A 17,363-nucleotide genomic window follows, 5' to 3' on the forward strand; every position below is an offset into this window, starting at 1 on the left:
CCAAAACACCTGCTTTCCTGTGCACAATATATACACAAATGTAATGTAAATAATAATACACATGTGCAAGACATTCATACTAATTCAAAATTAATAGCTATGAAAAATCCCAATAAACATAATTACAATTCTCTGACAATCTAAAACATGCATACCAAAGTACTTACAAACTACTAACATCAAACCCATACATTACCAAATCCTATGTCAACATTTTCAAAAATACAAAACCAAATATTTTGATGCTAAACACTTAATCCATAAATCATTTACCAAAATCATATGTCAAAATATTTTCACAAACACAAAATCAAATCTTCTGATGCAGCCCGAACTGTTTTCCACCATTGCCAATCTGTCACATGAAAAAAGAAAAAACAATAATAGATTGACAAAAAAAAACAAAAAACCTCGATATGAATTTCACAATTTTGATTTTAATTTGTAACGGGAAGTCCAATCGGATGCTGTTTGCTTATACAAGTTTGCTCATACAAGTCTATTTAGGCTTGAACACGTTGCTCGTGCCAAGTTTTGGTGGTTTCAGTGGTCATTTTGCAATTTCGGCTCCCGAACGGGCCTTTTAAGTCTTGTGCTTTACGTTTTTTCTTGTAATTTTCTAACCGGAAATCCAATCGAGATCCCGTTTGTTCCTACAAGTCTATTTAGGTTTGAACAAGCTGTCCATGCCAAGTTTTGATGGTTTCGGTGGTCATTTCACAATTTCGGCCCCCGAACGGGCCTTTTAAGTCTTGTATTTTACAATTTTCCTTCTAATTTACTGGAGATCCAATAGAGGTCCCATTTGTTCCTACAATAGTCTATTTAGGCTTGAAAATGCTTTCCGTGCCAAGTTCGGTGGTTTCGGTGGTCATTTCAAAATTTCGACCCCCCGAACGGGCCTTTTAAGTATTGTGTTTTACATTTTTCCCTCTAATTTTTTAACCGAAAATCCCATCGAGGTCCCGTTTTTTCCTACAAGTTTATTTAGGCTTGAACAAGCTGTTCGTGCCAAGTTTCGGTGGTTTCGGTGGTCATTTCACAATTTCGGCCCCCGAACGGGCCTTTTAAGTGTTGTGTTTTACAATTTTCCTTCTAATTTTCTAACCGGAGATCCAATCGAGGTCCCGTTTATTCCTACAAGTCTATTTAGGCTTGAACAAGCTGTCCGTGCCAAGTTTCGGTGGTCATTTCGCACTTTCGGCCCCCGAACGAGCCTTTTAAGTCTTGTGTTATACATTTTTTCTTGTAATTTTCTAACCAGAAATCCAATCGAGGTCCCGTTTGTTCCTACAAGTCTATTTAGGCTTGAATAAGCTGTCCATGCCATGTTTCGGTGGTTTCGGTGGTCATTTTGAAATTTCAGCCTCGAACAGGCCTTTTAAATCTTGTGTTTTACAATTTTCCTTCTAATTTTTTAACCGGAGATCCAATTGAGGTCCCGTTTGTTCCTACAAGTCTATTTAGGCTTGAACAAGCTGTCTGTGCCAAGTTTCAGTGGTTTCGTTTGTCATTTCGCAATTTTGACCCCCAAACAAGCCTTTTAAGTCTTGTGTTTTACAATTTTACCTAGCATGTTTAGGGCCTTTTAACATCGTTTGTTCTTAATATTCTTTTATCTAGCATGTTTGGGGGTATTCTCTAAAATTTACTGCATTCATTTAGCTAATTATTGGTAGAGCCCACTCTAATTATTTTAACAAGAGCTAAACTTTCTCTTCCAACCTAAAGATGCTTTCTAATGACAAAATCATATGTGAAAAAGGATATTTCAGAACTTTCAAACCTCAACACTAAATTTGAAAATTGTAGCTTCATAATACAAACACAATTTAGTGGGTGCACCACATATGAAACATTTATTTATAATATGTCGCATTATCTGTGAATTTTTCTATACATAACATGATGGACGGGGAAAATTTTGATAGTCCAAGGCCATACAAAGAGAACTCAATCAACAAAGTAATTTATAGATAATGGCATTATTAGAGTGCAAAAGCCAAAATGCTTTGTATACACAACGCCACGATATCACCACATAATCCACATGAAAGCATATTGAAAAGTATCCTAATCCCCCAAGAAGAAGTCAAGAACATAACTAGGCAATGATAGATCAATCAAAACAAGTTCCGTCGGTCAGCTTACTTGTTCAACTATGCATAAAAGTATAAACACTCACTGGATCCTAATTTCCCAGCAAGAACACAATTAGACATTGATGGATCAATCAATATACATAACTTCAATCAACATACTTGTTTAACTATGCATAACAATTTTGAGTCCCGTCTTTTCCTACAAGTTATTTATGCCTAGTTAGTCGTATGTGTTAAGTTTTAGTGACATTTGATGCTGTTTAACCATTTTAGTGTGCCAACCGGTTCAGAAAACAGAAGTTAAAAGTACTTCAGCTATTTTAATAACTTCTTCTAGGGTGATCATTACCTGCTTTAGTAGTGCATCTTCAAGTGCAACAGCATCACACCTGAAACAAGAATTAAATTAACTTGTACAGAATCCACCACCAAAAGGAAGATATCAAACCATGAAAATGTCAATGATCTAGTCTCACATCAGAAGTTCTGCTATCGTTTGAAGATGAAATTTTGATTTGTCATCTTTCAGAATTGATGAATCAATTTCTATTCCTTTGGCAAATTCAATGTTACCTAGATGAAGAATTACAACCACAACTCTGAAAATTACATCTTGAGAGAAACAGAGAAGTTATTCCCAATTTTATTCTATTGAGCTAAAATGGATGCAGCAGAAATATTTTTGGATTCAAGGCAATACATGTTCTTGCTGACTGACTCCAACAATATCCATGGCTCTCCTAGTGGCGAGATAATCATGAGCATCACTTACACCAACAAGTTCATAGCAATTTGATTTGATTCAGATAGCGAAACATTTTAGGACTTCCTGACTTAAATTTCTCAAGTCCCTGATGAGATCCTCCTGATAAGATTTGGAAACTATTAAAAAGATGTATTGACTATAAATTTAAGAGACCTTCATCAAGGAATTTGAAATATGAAAGAACATCAGGCGAAAAACCTACCTCTAGTGGTGCTGCACAAAGAAGGTAAAAGCAATGATAGTTGCGTTCTGTGTCTGAAATTTGGCAAACACGAGATCTCTCAAGAAGGTAAGTTCTAATGGTTGCTCCTGAAATTTTTCCATGCTTATCAAATTGAAGCTCAACAAATTTACCAAAGCGGTTGTACCAATAATTAAAATCAAGTTAGCATCATTAAGAACAACATTTTGAAAAATGCACCATTTTTCTATATATGTGAAAGAGTGCAGGTTAGAATGACTAAGAGATTTCACCTAGAATTGTTGTTTCGAACAGTTTTTGCATTGCCAAATGCTTCAAGAACTAGATTTGACTGCATTTGATAGACGAGTCTATCAATTACAAATCCACAAAAGATATCCATAAAGAAACCATAAATTTTCTGCAAATCACATCTTGCATATGAATATTAAGAAGTTAAAGATGACTTCAGAAACACAAAATCTCAAGTTGGCCATTTAAAACATTTCAAGTAATTTAGTAGACCATTTAAAACATCCTTTAAGAACAAACTCTACAGAATTTAAACAAAGTACAAGGTCACCTAAAAGTAACATCAGCAATTGCAAAAACATGAGGACTCAGTTGTCCAAATGGTGCTCCCTTGTATGGTTCCATCATGTGATCATCATACATATGAGGAAGTCTTTGGAATGGATTAATGGCGACAAGAATAATTCCAGAATAAGTCTGTGATAATGTCAGATTAGGACATAATATTATGATAGAGCCGCCCATAGCTGCATTAATTCATTGCTTTCTCTCACCAACATGAACATTAAATAACTAATGATATAAACTAATGATAATATCATATTAGGACATAAAAATCCTCTTTGCACCTGAATTACACCTTCTAATATGAAGAAACATTTTCCACCGGTAACAAAAATAAAGCAACATACATGATTTGGTTACATATGTTATGGAGGAGCATTGAATTCAAGCAAAGCTGCAGGACCACCAGTTAGTTTAGACTTGTTTTCTCAAAAGTCTAAAATTTGATCAGCAAAAAAATTTTTGGAACTAGGTTATGCAGGTAGAACTATGAACTTCAGTTTCCAAAAATGCATCACATTGATGCACTAACTAATGTCCAGTTGATGTAATATTATTACCGTCTTCTCATTACGAGTCTGGATCTCAACTTCCTATCCGTTAATATTTGACACTTGTCCATCAATCCAAGCTTCATTTGGATCTTCAACCCAAACATGAGAACCTACAATGATATTCACTAGAGTGCCCTACATGTGAAATTCAAAAGATTATCAAAGCTTAAGAGCTCAAATTTGTACGGAGGGAAAATAAAATTCTAATAGCAAACAAAACATAGACGATTTTGTATATGTAACCAAGTTCCATTTGGTATACTTTTAATCATTGATTCCAATCGGGGCTTGCATTTTAGTACTAACCTAGTTGGGATGGATTTGCTTTGATAGGATGCTTATTCATCCATAAAACTTCCTTTTTGCTTATAAAATATCAATGATTTGCTTAGATGTAATTAATATGGGATTGCATTTAGCACTATCCAAGAGGCCAACAATGACTTCTTTGCCATATCTGGTTTTGAACCAGAAGTCATCTTTCTTCAATTTGTTCAACTTCTCTCCCTCTTCTAAACCTACAAATTCCCATGATCTTATAGTCTGCAAAGAGTACTTTCCTGGCTTGCTTCGAAACACAGACACCACTTCCTCCTATTCTGTCAAAAACCCATTCTTAACGATGAGAAAACATTCCCCACAGATAAAGAGTTTCAAAAAGAACCCATTAATTTATTAGATTTGTAACTATTGTTTACCAGATAGTTTTGATGCTTCATGGCGAGTGAGCAATGCTGTGAAGCCATTGATACTATTCTTGTAACTGTAAAGAAGAGAAGACTTAGTTTCTTCCTCGAATTCTTTCACAAAGAACAAATAAGAATGGTGAGTTTCTTCAATCTCATTAAATGTTTTCTTTCCTCTGTGTTCTCCAAAGTACACTATATAGACCTGTTTATAACTGTAAAACAAAGTATAACACAGCGGAATAAAAATTAAGGTCATACCTTTAGAACAGAGTCTGAATTGAAGGATGTCATGGGTAAATCACGTGCTTCCGGAATCTGATCAGTCAACCCAGCAATGGAGTGATATTACAATAGTGAATATCACTCACACAAATCACAGTGCAAAATGGCTTGATCGTTGTTTTATGGGAGAAAGTCAGAGAGAGAGTCTGGGAAAAATGGTTATAGATAAAAACCACATTGCGTATATCTGATACACGTATCTCATAGATTAACCATATAATCTGATATATAACCACATATATATCAATCTATCCATCTACCCATATCTATTGATATGATAGATATAGATATCCTGAATGGTTATCCAAATAAGTTTTGAATTCAAATTCAAACTTATATGGATAAGGTTCAAAAGGTTCAGGTTCAAAGGGTCATGCCACATGGGCGCCCAATTTCTAACATCTCCCACTCGCACATGAGTTGGCATGACACTGCCACATCTCTATCTCAATCTCCCCAAAAATGAACAATCTCATACTAGCCACTGCACCGTGCGACTGCTGAGAACACCTGCATGTGGGAGCTCTATACTAGAAACTCAAAATGAGCCAACATAGAGACATCAACCCAAAAAGAACAGAAATAGTGTCTCATATACCCCAAACCCATCTAATTACACCGGTCCCAAAAAAAAAATCTCTAATCCCTAAAAAAAGAGCATGTTTGACCCTCTCAATTCTTGCAATATATTCACACTCAATCCGCCTTTCATACAGAGCGATGTAAGTTGCCGGTAATGAATATACAATAGTGGTGTAATACTAGATGATCTTCCCTTTGCCCTTATACCATTTAGTTTAGGATTGACCGCTTTCCCAGTGATGCCCTTAAGGCCGAACCATACATGACCGCAAGCAACATACCAAAGTAGCAAAACATCAACCCCTTACCTTATGACATAGTCAAAAGTCACAAAAGGGTACATAAATGAAAGTCATATCAATAATGACACGTAAGACTCACACGGTGAGGAAACAGGGATCCATTCTCTTACCTCATTACTCGGTCGCCAAGCACATGTAGTATGAATACATGTTACGGTGGAGTTACTCTTCCAAAAGAGTGACGTCATACTCGATACACCATACAGATATTAGTCTAGTCGCTTTCTAGCGCCTAACCCGAATTCTCTATTTGCTCGCCTTCTAAGCGCCAAATGAGATCTCGCATCTGGCTAATCATAACAGGCACAACATGAAAAGTGGGTACTAACATCCATGTTTGGTCCTTAACACGACCTCATCTTGATTGTAACCAAGGCGACATGCATAGTGGATTATTTAAGCCCCTCTTGGCTCCAAATAAAGATAAACCACTAGTCTCATCCTTGCTCGCTCCCAAGCGCCAAGGGCGATTGCTCGTGTGAGTGAGCCAATCTTGCCTGCTGACATCATCATCTACTAATCATTATGACACAAACCATAATAGTGTCAACATCCCATCATCTCAAAATAAGTGATCGATTTAAAAAAAAAAAATTGACCACAACTTGCGCAATTATAGATTCCAAACATATGCCTTATTAGCACCTCTTGCAATAAGTATATATAACGGAATCCACCATGTGCGCCTCACATGAAGTGATTCAAGATCACTATTCTAGATTTCAAACATAAGCCTTATCAGCACCTCTTACGATAAGTATATACAACGGAATCCACCATGTGCGCCTCACATGAAGTAATTTAAGATCACTACCTCTTGCTCAATAACCTCTCTAAAGACATTTTGGTGACCAATTTGCGTTCATTCTTAATGCGCCCAACTAGCGCATTGAATCTAACAAGGAGCAAATTAATATGCTACTAGTAAAGTATTTTATCCACAATCTAATGAGCAAGGTCAATGTCTAAATAACTCAGTTGACCATTTATCAAAAATAACACTTATCATGCCGAATACGCCCATATAGCGTACTTTAGGCTCCCACAACAAAAAAAAAAAATCAAGGAATATAGGTCATCTGTTTCTCCCAAAGACAATCCAAGGATACACTCAATAGCTAAGGCTCTGGCTTTTACCGATAGGTAAGTCAATGGGTTTACAATTTTGCATCTAGAATCATTCTAGGATATTCCTTATGTAAGTCATCGAAGATAAACTAAGAATTTTCCCAAAACAATCCCTAAGGATCGTACATCTGAGCATATAAATTACATTACCCATGTCCATCATATCTAAAATAGAGGACTGCCCACCCTAGGTGGCGACAACCTTATAAATTCTTGGCTCATAATGACTAAGTAAGGAAAAAACTTCTTTTGGACCATTGATCATGCCTCAGTGGTCTTCATCGATCATCGTTGGCCTATCATGGCTTGACAAAATGTAAGAACCACTATTTAAATAACTGTTTTAGGCTGTAAAAGATTTATTGGAACTAGCAACCTTTTTGCGCTCCTAACTTTTCACCATAAAAACAGAAGGCAAATCCCTACGGATCTACTTATCCAATTCTCTAACGAGAAAGTTGGGTCACAATGTCTACAAATCAATGTTCCGAACTTATGTCAATCATAGCCTAAGTCAAAATAACCTCACTCCTCAGGAGGAAGTCTTTTCATGGTCTACACTTTCCTCAATAGTGCGACTTTTCGGTATCTAGCGAGCCTTATGCCTCAACAATGACTATCCAAATTACGCATAACTTTAGAACAGTTTCGCGTCATAATGGAAAGTCAACCAAATTATAGAAATGGTTAATCCTCAAAGACTTTGTCTTAAACTGCACAACACTAATCCACTTTCTAAAAATAGGGGACTAGAGCCTTTGGCATTATCCTAGGCTCTTTATCATCTTGGGGAGCAATCATGAATGTTTCCCTCTCTATCACCCAGTGATTACATGAAAAATTTTCACATTCGCTACCACACAACTAAGAATGTAGAGTATTTTTCTCTAATGGAGTAATCCATTAGTAGGCACATCGCTCCCACTGTCCCTAGGATATTGGAAATTTCTTTCCATTCTCAACTAGGCTACATAAAGCGCTATGCTTAGAATTCTCTATCTTATAGAGTTCCAAAACTCTATTCACGTCACCTTTACTAAGAAAACTTTATGTGACTTAGTTACACTACCACAAAGCTGCTTACCTGTATGCACATGACCCCGAGGGTTTGCATGACCTCATACAATAATGCGCCACACGACCCTATGTGTTTACAAGACAGCATACAATAATGCGCTATAGAACCCTAGGTCTTAACTTCGCAATCTTATGAGAAGTAGAATAAAGATAAGCTGCTTAATGGTTACAGATCGCCCATAGATGGCTCTCTGCTAACCTATTACTCAAAATAGAGTGTAAAATCTGATATGGAGGGCACTTAGTTAGGGATATAGGCAACAAACTAGTGCAATTCCCAATTGGGAAACATTTTGTGCCATTATCCACCTAACATTAACAATACTTAATTCTTTATCTCTACTACACCATTGTGTTATTGAGTATTAGGAATAATCAATTTTCTAAGCATCCATTTCTCTTCACAGAGCTTTCTAAAAAATAACTCAAATAGATACTCGCCACCTTGGTCAAAACTAAAAGCACAAAAGCTCTTATCTAATTGATCTCGACCTCATATGTGCAATGTCAAAAATCATCTCAAAACTTTTGACTTATGGGAGATCAAATAATCTTGACTCAGATGCGTATCGTAATCTATAAATGTGTCGAGATTGAGGCTTAGCTATCATACCCTCACACATATCTAGTCACAAATATCATAGTGGACTAAATGCGCCAATACAAATGATCTTCTACGACTTTTCTACTTACTTGTGCGCAACCATTGCGAACAAAGTTACACATTCACATGAGAGCAGGATGTCATAAGCGAGTGGGCCCGAGAAGGCCTACTCAAACCATCGTGTCATCATCTCATTAATGTGATTAAGTATAATAAGCCACCGGTTCCTGACCAATGTCATAAACTAATTCCAATTATCTTAATGTGTGAGTTTTCGAAGACAAGTTTAAAGGTTTAGGCCCAACTAGATAATAACTCATGACTAATTCATGTTCACTAGATCATAAAAGGATGTCATGGAGATACCAAGTGCGCCTAAGTCACAAATTTAACTAGTAAGTGCTAATCCCCTGCACTTTCAAGTCAATTTTATTCTCCATACACTTTAATGCATCTAGTTAAAAGATGATGATACTCCTCTTGCCATATCTATTTCTCACTTCATAGTTACTTGCAATTAATTCTACTATCCACAAGAAGGAGAGAATAAGCTATCAATTATGACAGCTCTTAAAGTAACTTAAGCGTGAATTAGGCTAAAGAGTCTAATTCAACACAATGCTCTCACAAGCGATGCGTCAAATTCTTAGAGTCATAACAACCTTGTCGGCCTTGACCTTTTCATCACTATGCCGCAACGTTTGCGCTTAGTGCTAAACGTTATTCAAAAGCGTTAGCCTAGCTAAGGAATCATATAAAGAAGCACCTCCTCATGTCTCACACATAATTGTGGACACAGTAAGTGTCCAGACTTAGACAAGTTAGTAATGCTAATAGATTTTCCAGCCACTTGGCATTAATCTTTTCACTTAGTGTTAATTGATTTTGCAACTTCTAAGCGCTAATCTTTTCACTTAGTGTTAATAGATTTTGCAACTTCTAAGCGCTAATCTTTTCACTTCACGTGATATTTCAACGCACACTAGTATAGTGTATGAAATTTCGCTCCATCCACTCCCAATAATTGGGTAGAGAGAAAAACACTGCTTATACTGGCTACTCGTCTTACACTTAATGACTAATTTATTTAAGCTCGCATTTCTTGGATGACGTGACTCTTGAATGTTACTTCATCCAATGATGTAACATTATTTACAAGTCAAATTACAAAGTCAATCCGTGTAGCTCAATAGTCATCATATACAGATCTATTGAGGGCTTACTAATTTCATAACTCTAAAACTCGCCAATCAAAACTACGTAGTGTGCCGCTAACCATAGCGCACACATCAAATTTTGTTGTGCCGAACAAGGCAACAAAACCAGGGCGACTTTGAGTTATGTTTCCTTACTTTGGCTCAATTAAAGTCTGACCTAAAGTTTCCAAGACTTTTGCTCGTCTAAAGAATGGGATTAGATTGTTCACATTTGAACATCTCTACTAAATCTAGGTCAACCAAATTAACTTCCATAAGCTAAATCAGTTTAGAGATAAATTCGCATTGGGATTAATTTGATTAGCATAATATAATTTTGCTGCAAAAATCTAAATTAAATAGTGACAATATTACACAAGTCGCAAGATCGAAATTCCGCTATGCTTGTAATCATCTCTTCCGCCACAGATGACAATTATCCAAAATTCAATTTAATTTATGCGCAAAATATTGGTTTTCAGGAGTAAACCTGCAAAGATTTCTCTCAACCAAACAACCTCCCACTAACTATTGCATGTCTAACAGCATGATAAAATATTCTAATTCCATACAATAGCATCATAATGTAGATTCACAATCAACTCATGCTATGTTACATTTAATAACGGAATTAAAATAAAAAATAATTAATCATGCTATTCTAATTACAACATATTAGAAATTCTAGGCAAAAATAACAATATGCTGTATTTAATATTCAGATTATGCCATAACAGAAAGTATATCATTCTGAAATTTTCTGAAATTTTTCTGGAATTTTAAATAACTAATAAACACACATAAAATTAGAAATAAATATTCCAGAATCTGGTAAAATGCAATAACCATACCAGTAAATAGTAAACTACAACAATAGTCTACAATAAAAAATTCAACCTCAGAAACTTAATCATGCAACACCAGATGCGTTTTAAAGCAGAAATAATGAATTATTATTTCAGGAAAAATATTTTTTATTTTCATAAAATTTTAAAAATTTTACAGAAGATAGAAAATGTAATTCTGAATCTAACAGTACCAACCATGCTTAAAACAAAGCTATAACGAATTACTTATGATCATTTAACGTAATTCAGAATTAAAAAAGAACAAATAGAGCCTTAGAACCAAGCCAACTGGAAAAAACGGCTCGGCTCGGTTCGGCTCGCGCCGCTCAACTCAGCGCAACTCGGCGCGAGGCGGCTCAACGGCGACGCGGCGCGGCTAACGCGCACGTGTAAAGGGCGCGGACAGCGCGCGCGTGGAGCGCGTGGCAAGAGCGCCTAGCGTGTGGCAGCGCGTGGTGGCGCGTGAGCACCCGTAGTGGCGCGTTGAAGCGCGTGGGACCGCTGGGCGGCGTCATATAGCGCATGAGGCACACGCGCCGCCTTCCATGGTGTTTTCTGGTCTAATTTTGGTACTGCCGGACTCCACTTTTCACAATAAATACATTTATAGCATCAAAAATGATATTTCATGGACATAAAAATGAGATGTATCACATTCTCAAACTAATTTTCATGCATATAATGTGTATGTATATTTGTATAAAATTGTACACATATTTTATCGCATACAAATAAGCACGAAAATACCCATATTCTACTCTGATACCAATGTAAAACAAAGTATAACGCAGCAGAATAAAAATTAAGCTCATACCTTTAGAACAGAGTCTGAATTGAAGGATGTCATGGGTAAGTCACGTGCTTCCGGAATCTGATCAGTCAACCCAGCAATGGAGTGATATTACAATAGTGAATATCACCCACACAAATCACAGTACAAAATAGCCTGATCGTTGTTTTATGGGAGAGAGTCAAAGAGAGAGTCTGGGAAAAATGGTTATGGATAAAAACCACATTACGTATATCTGATATACGTATCTCATAGATTAAACGTATAATATGATATATAACCACATATATATCAATCTATCTATCTATCCATATCTATTGATATGATAGATATAGATATCCTGAATGGTTATCCAAATAAGTTTTGAATTCAAATTCAAACTTATATGGATAAGGTTCAAAATGTTCAGGTTCAAAGGTCATGCAACATAGGTGCCCAATTTCTAACAATAACCATACAAGTTACAACTTTTTGTTCTGTATCATACTTTTAATTTTACACTATATAGACCTGTTCCTCTTTCCTCTGTATCATACTTCTAATTTTATTTTTGTTCTTTCTGTATTCAATTATTATATACATAGTTTCTAACTTAAACAACATTCATCCCCTATATATATATAAAAAAATTAATTCAATTACATCACAAATTAACCATAAATCCTTAATATTTATTCTTAACTTCAAACTTTTTTAACTTAATTTTCATTTAATTATATTTTACAGATACATACATACGTACGTACATACATACATACATACATACATACACTGTAAAAAAAACACAATCTGAAATGGAGGTAAGGAGACAAAGCAATCAAACATTATAATGTGTAAACACAACTACAATAACCAAGGAATCAAACACATTTTACGGTATTGAATTAACGAAGAAGTCAAACACGTTTACAGCAATGAAGCGAGCAATCGAGGGAGACAGAGCAGTACAACAACGAAGCAATCGAGCAAAAGAGAGACAGCGACAACGGAAAGAAAATGGGCGGCAGTCCCAAAATAGTCCCAAAATCAGTCCCATAAATTCAAAATATCAAAGAGAGAGAATGTCGTCGGTTGCGATCAGCGTTGTGAGAAAGGCAGACAAAGAAGAAACAGAGGAGAAGGATGAGGCACCGTTTGAGGAAATGCCGTCGGCGGCGCGCTAGAGCGAGAGGAAGAGAGACGAAAAAGAAAAAGAGGAGGAGGAGGCAGTGTGAGAGAGTGAGAGTGAGAGTGAGAGGGAGAGGGAGATGGAGAGGGAGAGAGAGACATACCTCTGTGTTTGCTGTGCGCCGCTTGAGGGAGAGAATGAGATGAACAAAAATTATGTTGGGTGTTGCTTAGGTCTTATTTGTTTATTCACCAAAAGGGTCAGTCAAGTCTTAAAAAAAATAAAAAAAAAAAGGAAAAAATGCAAAACGACGTAATTTTGACTTTTAATTTATTGGTGACGAAAATCCTTCGGTCGCCATAAGTAACTTTCACCTTTTCCGCAACTATTTTATTTCTGTCGCCAAAAATTACAAATCGGTGACCAAACTTTTCGTCACTATATATTAATTTGGTCGCAAAAACATTTTTGGTGCTCCCGCATAGAAATTTAAGTTGGCGCCAAACCTTTTGGCGACAAAAAATCTCAACTCGTCACCAATAGTTTATTTTTTGGTGACCAACAAGTATATTGTCGCCGATTATATACAATCGGCGACTAATTTCAGTTTGGTTGCTAAAAAGCGTCACCAAAAATGTTTTTTGTTGTAGTGACAGAGAATTTTACACATTCTTTTTCAAATTAATAAAATTAATTATTTTGCATTTATTTTTTGTCTTAATTGCAAGACACGAAATTTGAATTTATAAATTTGGCATGCTTAGTGGGACCTATTTGCCCTTCATCTCTTTCTCCTAAATCAACTTTCCAAAATTTATTTGATCAAGTGCAATGGCCTCCAAGAAGGTTCAATCTGCTCCGATCAACAATAACACTAGCCAGAACACCGTCGTAGTGACAATCAACAACAGCACCTCTACGAGTCCGATCACTCATATCAAGGCACTACAAAAATTAAGGTTTTAGAGACCAAAATTTAGGGACAAAATTATTTTTTAAGGACCAAATATTTTTGTTGCGAAAAGTGTCGTTATTATATTTTTAACAACAAAAATTAGACACTAGTGATGAATTATTATTTTTTTTGGACCAAATTTTTTGTCTCAAAAAACAAAGAGCTTGTTTGGTTTATTTTTTGAAGAGTTGTTTTTGAAAAAAAATTTGGGGAGAGAGTTTAGAAATTTTTTTGGTTTGTTTGGTTGTATATTTTGGGAGAGTTGTTTTTTTGGGAGTTTGGGATGATTTGATATTTTGGGAGAATTTGAGTAGATGTGTGTGAGAGAAAAAGTGATTGAGAAGGAGAAAGGAAAGAGAAAAAGTGATTGATTGATGTGTAAGAGAGAGAAAGTGATTTTGAAATTTTTTTGAGAAAAACTCAAACCAAACATTTTTTTAGAAATTTCTTTCTAAAACTCATCTCCTAAATGCAAACCAAACATACTGAAAACATTTTGAGACCAAATTATTTTATCCCTAAAAGTCTATTTATTAGTGATATTTTCAAAATTTTGTCGCTAAAAGCCTTGTTTTTTATTTTTCGGGATAACCTTTTAACGACTATCCTCGTGATGGTAGAAATTGGTTCCTAAATACCTTTTGCAACAAAATTTACACTTTTAGAAATCAAAATATTTGATCTCTAACACTCTTATATGTTGTAGTGAGGCCAGGGCTACCATTTCTTTTGCAACTCATGGGGCTATGCCAATCACCAATGCAACAAAACAAGCGCATGACCGATCTCACAAATCTACCGTTATTTCCACATCCAAGGCAAAGAAAAAGGAAGCAGGGAGCTTGAAGCTACTTACTTTTGTCTCAAAAGATTCACTGCCAGAGGGTTTCTCTCTACATTCAACTCCCTTAGTTCCTAACGCAAACTCAAGCATGGATACACACTCATGGTCATCTCCTACTAGTCCGAGGAATTTTGTCTCTCCAAGTCACTTCATTTCATCATGTTTAATGGCTATGCAAGTCATGATTACTGGCACTGCTTCGATGGAGAAACAACTGGCAACAATGGCTCGTGATATTGAAAAACTCACCAAGACTATTGAAGAGAAATATCTCCCAATTACTTCGCTAATGAACAAGTTAGAAGCCCAAAATGTTGGCGAAACAAGTGAAGACAATTCTTATCCACCTTGCTTTACACCGCAAGCCACACTTGTTGGAAATGTGGACCTTACATCAAACTCCAAACAAGTCGTTGGTGATGAGACTCACCATACATTTGTTGCAAAGCAAGCAACTGGTCCATGTGTTCAACTCATTTCTATTGTTTCATTGTCTATCCAATAACTACAAGAAATGCTAGCAAACGCAATCAGAGCCCAGTACAGTGGTGCCCCTCAAAGCACTCTCATGTACTATAAGCCTTGCACAAGGCGGGTGGATAGTCTCAAAATGCCAATCGGTTATCAACCTCCCAAGTTCATGAAGTTTGATGGAAAGGTTAATTCAAAGCAACACATCGCCTACTTTGTTGAAACATGCAACAGTGCTAGGATAGAAGGAAATCTCCTTTTCAAGCAGTTTGTTTGATCCCTCAAATAAAATGCCTTCGATTGATACACTAACTTGGAGCCTGAGTCAATTGATAATTGAGAACAATTGGAACGAGAATTCTTAAATCGATTTTACAACACTCCCCAAACTATGAGTATGGTGGAATTAACTAACACTAGGCAATTGAAAAATGAGTTTGTGGTGGATTACATCAGTCATTGGCGCGCTCTAAGCTTCGATTACAAAGACCATCTCTCTAAGGTCTCCGCTATTCAAATTTAAGTTGTTTTTAGTTAATAAATTATAAATATAAGTTATATTAAATAGTCTGCCATATATTCTCAAATTAATTAAATTATAATAAACTTTTTTAAACTGTAACACACAACCCGAATGAAGAGATTTGGCTTTGTTTCTTCTCATTTTTTTGTTTATATAATGTGGTGGGGCTTTTAAACTTTCAAATTCTCTATTGTAATCTTCTATCTTGATACAACTTAAATGAGTTGATCAAAGTTTATTTTAATTTAAAAGTTTGTGTCAAATTATTTAGTACAGTTTCTACTTACTTTTTTTATCCAATAATATATAAATTAGCTAATTAACTGATTGTTAGAAAGATACAAGAAAAAAAATTAACTTAAATATTTTAATAAACTAATATATTGTTGAATTTAAAAAAGTGAGTCTAATTTAATTCAAAGTTACATTTTTTTAATATATAAAATATGAGGGCTTTTTGGTCTTTCAAATTCTCTATATTGTAATCGTCGGTCTTATTGCTACTTAAGACTGCTTGTAACTTATTTTACTTTGATACTTCGACATGTTTGGTACATTGTAAATTAGCATGTTATTTATGTGACATATGACATATTGTGATATTGGTTATAATATTATTTTGATTGTAATTTAAGAATTGTTTAATTATATCTTATATGATATTTGGTTATAACTCAATATTTTTTTTAGTTATGACTCTCATAGTATTGAGTTATGACATTTGTATTAATCAAGCTCACAAATAACTTAACTTGTATAGTATACACCATTTTGATGGTCTATACTGTACTTTACTTGCGAGCCTGCATGAGGATGTTTAGTATAATTTTTTTTACTCATAGTTTATTAGATGAAAATAGTTTAAATAAATTAAAAAAAAAAATTGATTATCTAAACGTTATGAGAGGAGTATTTTTTTTTTTATTTTATGAACACTTTTGATTATCAACTTTAACTTATAGTAAGTTGCACCAAATAAACTATTTGTACTGTGTTTCGATTTTCCTTAGTGAAAAATAATTAATTATCAAAAAGTTGAGCTCAAAGAAGAACAAATTATAGTTATAGTCTTTGTAATCACTTAGGGCTGAGCAAGGAATCCGCGAAATCCGTAATCCGATCCAGTCCAGTCCAATCCAGTAGGTTTGGATTGGTTTTTTGAATCCGTGGTTCGGTTCCGGATTGAAAAATTAAAAATCTGTAGTTCACGGATTGGTTCCGGATTGAATCCCACGGTTCCGGATTGGAACCGATCCGGACCGTATACAAATAGTTTATATTTTTATTATACACCCTCCTGCATAGTATCTTCTCTTATTTCATATAAAACTTAAATCCAAACCTAAACTTGCATAGTATCTTCTTTTATTACTTTTGTTTGCTAGTTTTTAGTGTTAATTTATAATGGTCTAAATACTTATGGTGGAACTAGTTTCTTTATGGTTGTTTAAATTCTAAAACAGTTTGTCGCTATTATGAAAAGACATATTGCTATTGTGAAACTAATATGATGCTATATTTATATTTTTATGAAAATAAAGTGTTATATATATATTTTTGTTATTTAATTATATAAATCCGTGGTCCTAAACTGATCCAATCCGTATTTAAATGGATTGGTTCGGATTGGTTCCACGATTTAAATGGATTGGATTGATTCCAATTTTTCAAGATCCGTAAATAACGGATTGGTTCTGGTTTCACTCCAATCCGGTCCAATCCGGACCATGCTCACCCCTATAATCACTTATCTCCTCAACCGTT

The 17,363-nt window shown here is 35.2% G+C and overlaps 1 non-coding gene across 1 annotated transcript; it reads right to left on the reverse strand.

The window, feature by feature from the left end:
- Positions 1-215: 215 nt before the first annotated feature.
- LOC114279396 (uncharacterized) lies at positions 216-3,479 on the reverse strand. Its single transcript, XR_014366116.1, has 3 exons — positions 3,343-3,479; positions 2,452-3,177; positions 216-355 (listed from the first exon to the last, which is right to left on the reverse strand). It is a non-coding gene; the product is annotated as an uncharacterized LOC114279396 (transcript).
- Between the last annotated feature and the right edge of the window lie 13,884 nt (positions 3,480-17,363).

Source organism: Camellia sinensis, chromosome 4 (genome assembly GCF_055761805.1).
Source record: "Camellia sinensis isolate YWXY chromosome 4, ASM5576180v1, whole genome shotgun sequence".
NCBI lineage: Eukaryota > Viridiplantae > Streptophyta > Magnoliopsida > Ericales > Theaceae > Camellia > Camellia sinensis.